At 35.6% G+C, this 4,598-nt stretch overlaps 1 protein-coding gene across 3 annotated transcripts in view; it reads right to left on the reverse strand.

Annotated features, from left to right (window-relative positions):
• NIPAL2 (NIPA like domain containing 2) overlaps positions 1-4,598 on the reverse strand; it is a 77,743-nt gene that overhangs the window by 57,824 nt on the left and 15,321 nt on the right. The gene's annotated exons all lie outside the window — the stretch shown is intronic.

Raw genomic sequence — 4,598 nt, forward strand, 5'->3', positions numbered from 1 at the left:
CATAATATTTGTCCTTTTAAAGTACGCAATTCAATAGTTTGTAGTATATTCACAGAGTTGTGCAACCATCACCACTATTTGATTTCAGAATATTTTCATCACCCCAAAAAGAAACTCCATACCCATTAGCAGTCACTTTCCATTCCCTTCTCTCCTCAGTCCATGGCAATCACCAATCTACTTTCTGTCTATATGGATTTGCCTATTCTGGACACTTTATATAAATGGACTCATACAATATGTGGTCTTTTGTGTCTGGTTTCCTTCACTTAGCATGATGTTTTAAAGGTTCATTTTGTTGTAACATGTATCATGTATGTAGTATGTATCATTCTTTTTTATGGCTATATAACATTTATGGATATACCACATTTTATTTATGTATTAATCAGTTTATGAACATTTGGGTTGTTCTACTTTTTGGATATTAAGTTCTTGTATCTTAATTTTAATTCTGGGTTCAGTGAACTTCCTGAAGAAAACTTTAGTAGCTCTTTTAATGAAATCCTTTGAGTTGAAATACTCTGTTATTCTGCAAATATCTTCATGTCCTCTTGAGTATAGAAATACAGGCGGAGAGTTATTTCATTCAGTAATTTGATGGTATTATTCTATTGTCTTCTGGCCCTTATTATTGTTGAGAAGTAGGTTGTCAATCTAAGTTTTGCTCCTTTGTAGGTAATCTGTCATTTTCCTCAGGATGCTTTTATGATTTTCTTTGTCATTAGTTTTCAGCAGTTTCACCACAGTTTTTCTATATGTGAATTACTTTTTCCTTAGGACAAATGCTTCTTCAATTTGAGGATTTATGTCTTTCACCAATTTTAAGTTCTCAACTATTATCTCTTTGAATATCATCTCTCTTTTATTCTCTCTATTCTCTCCATATGGAACTCCTCTTACAAGCATGTTGGACTTTTTAATTCTATCCTCCTTTTCCCCTAAATTATCTCACATATTTTCCAACTCTTTCTCTTTGTACTGAATTATGGATAATTTCTTCATATCTATCTTCTAGTTTGGCTTTTCTGACTTCCCTCCTCTGAATTGAGTCTTTATACACCTCTATCAGTACATATATTATACTGTACTGTAATTATTTTTTATAAGTTCATTTCCCTTCTAGATTATACATTCCTTGAGGGAAGAGCTGTGACTTACTCATCAACTCATCTTTGTAACACTAATGACTAGTAGAGGATGTGGCACAAAGAAATTTTTATTAAATGCTATTTGAACTGAACTACTATTACCAGATTGAGTATAAACTGTCTAGAAAGAGTAAATTTTGACCTTTGGCCACAAGAAGATCTCAACGGGAGTATTTTATAATAAACTGGTTTTTGAATATATCAAACACTCATTTTTTATCTTTATTAAATTTACTGGAGATAGTAAAATTATATAGGTTTCAAGTATACTTTTCTATAATACATCATCTATATATTGCATTACGCATTCACCACCCAGAGTTAGTTCTTATTCTGTCATCAAATATTTGACCCACCCCCCCTTTACTCTCTTCTACCAGCCCTTATCCCCCTTACCCTCTGGTAACCACAAAACTATTGTCTGTGTCTATGATTTTTTGTTTGTTTGTCTTGTTCACCAAACCCTCATTTTTGTGAGAGCACAAGCTTGTCCCAGAATTCAAATTTTAGCAACTAAGAGTGCCCACTAGAGAGCAATTAAAAGCTGACTGCTGACTTTTAAAATCTAGTTAATTCATATTATTCTAAAAGAACAAGAAATATATAGATCTAAAACAGGCACAAGAAATATTTTCCTGATGATATTCAGTATAAACTGGTATATTTTATTCTTTATTTTTCTGAAAGTTTACCTAATTATTCAAGGTTAAGCAGGCTCATTAAATTCTTTTAACACATACTTGTAAATAGTAGTGATACAATAAATCCTCACTAATGCCCCTAACTTTTGGGGAGGGAAGCTTCAAATCTGCAGTGTTTCTAAAAGAACGTCATTTAATTATCTTCAAGGACATATAGTAACTTGAGGAAACCACTACCAAGTGCTGTTTCCAATTAGAGGCTCTGGTAAGTGTGCTTTGATGACTACAAAATCCTTATCCGCAATCAGAAGTATCATTTGCATACAGTGAGCATGCTCTTATAAACTTGCCATTTAAATTAAAGATGTCTAGTTTACATCACTGTTTCTAGCATTTTAGAATTAGTGGAAGCTGAGAGCTCCTCTCTTCCCTTTATACCCTTTTCTCCCCTTCTTATTGATGGGGAGATTGGTCAGGAAAGAGAACGGAGGGCCAGAGAAGGAAAGTGACTTGTGTGAAGTCACACAGTTAGATAGCAGGCAAATTTTGGCCCAAGGCACCCAGCTCAAGTCTGAATCACTATTTTTCATAGATTGCAATAGGTAACCTTCTGGCTAGTTCAGGGGTTGGCAAGCTGCGGCTCGCAAGCCATATGCAGCTCTTTGGGTATGTTCCATCTCAAAATTTTGCCGACCCCTGGAAGAGCCAATCCTGTCCCTCACAACAATTTAAAAATTATTCAAGAGCCATAAATATATTTTTACATAATCACCATTATGTGAATAATATCCTTTAAAAATTTTATAAATGGAACTATGATAGTTTTTTCATTTTCAATTTTACTTCAGAGCCACACGCTTGCGAGCTGCAGTCTGCTGACCCCCCGTGGCTCTTTCATCCTAAAAGTTTGCCGACCCCTGGGCTAGTCAATGTCAATTTATCGCGGTTTTAAAATTAGAAGAATCTGTTTCTTTTCCTTGGTGCAAATAAAATAATACAAAGACAATACAAGGAAAGGTTGCTCCACAGCTTACTCAAGCAGTTAGAAGTACAGGCCAGAAACACAGACAGATGCCCTTAATTTTTGCAGTGCTCACTCTTGTCACCACTGTAGCTTAATTTCTGGCTTTTCCAGGATATCCTGGCAAACAGATGGTGGGATAAACAGCAAACAACTTATCTAGAATGAGGTTCAAAATATCAGCACTGATATGTATGAAGGATGTTCTTGTTTTATTTGGAATAACAATCTTCTATTCTACTTTTTTGTGCCAGAATGTTCTTTAGATATTTTGCATAAAGTTACTGACCTATAATCCATGGGCGGGAGAGTTTGGCCAGATGGAGATAGGATACGATAACAGGAATGTATGGAATTGCTAACAGTCTGTCTCAGTTCTGGCTTTGAACTCAACCATATTCCTGGCTCTGACTTCAAAACATAAATTCAGAATCAGCTAGTACATGGTTCAAAAGAATCATAGATTCAGAGCTAGTTTTGAACACTGCAATAGCCATGTTCAACTCACAACTGGAATAATGCTATCTCCTGTTCCAGGCAGTAAAATATGCTATCTCCTGTTCCAGGTCTGAACATGGAAATGAGAGATCTAGTTTCTAGTACCAGAAATACCACAGGTTGAGTGATTTAGGTCAACTAATCACTGCAGGAATTACCTTAAAAGCCTGAACCTGAAAGGGGATGATATACCTCAGAAGTGGGCACTCATTTCATCCCATCTCACAGGAAACTCTTAGGAATGAGCTGGGGTTGTTTTGCATTTGCACCTAATAAACAGGTAGACACAATGTTTCACAATGTTAACAACTGGTGACTGTCCAGGTGAAGGACATCTGATGTTTACAGTACTACTTAATTTTCTATAGGTTGGAAAAATTTCAAAGTAAGAAGTAAAAAAAACCATGGTTTATAGATCAATGAAATTAAAGAGAATATGGATTCATTTTAAAAGAGTTAAAAAAGGAAATGATAACATGAAAATAAATAAAATAAAGAAAAGAAGCCAGTTGAAACAAGAAAAGATTAAGGAGAAAAATAAAACCATTGCACAACTTAAAATCACATATAGACACTGCTTGGAAAAACTCACAATATGGAGGAAAGGACCTGAAATCACAATGATCATAGAGAAGATGGTAGATATAGGAGACAGACAATTTGAGGAAGTTCATACCACATCCTACGCATTCAGTCATTAATCCATTTTGTATTTATTCAGGAACTATTATATATTAGGTCTGATGTCATGAATTGAGGATGCAAATTACCCTCTAGAAGCTCAGAAGTAGAAAAAGCAACAAATAACAGACTACTACCTGGTAAATATATAGCAGAGGTATCCTCTACAGAAGGGACAGAAAGTGTAAATCTGCCTACTTTGGAGAGTATTATTAGTTTCCTGTGGCAGCTAGTAACAAGTTACCACAGACTTGGTGGCTTAAAACAGAAATTTATTTTCTCACAGTTCTGGAGGCCAGAAGCAAAAAATCGATTTCATTGGGCTAAAATCAAGATGGCAGGGCGGCACCACCTCTGGAAGCTCCAGTGGAGGATCCATTCTTTGCCTATCCCAATTTCTGGTGGCTGCTGGCCCATCCTTGGTTTATGGTCATATTATTCCAATCTCTGTCTCCATGGTAGTCACACCGCATTCTCCTCTTCTGTGAGAAATCTCCTTGTGCCTCTCTCTTATATAAAGATACATGTGATGGCATTTAGGGTCCATCTGGATAATCCAGACTAATTTCCCTATCTCAAAATCTTTAACTTAACCACATCATTAGT

The sequence above is a fragment of the Hipposideros armiger genome, unplaced genomic scaffold (assembly GCF_001890085.2).
Source record: "Hipposideros armiger isolate ML-2016 unplaced genomic scaffold, ASM189008v1 scaffold_70, whole genome shotgun sequence".
NCBI lineage: Eukaryota > Metazoa > Chordata > Mammalia > Chiroptera > Hipposideridae > Hipposideros > Hipposideros armiger.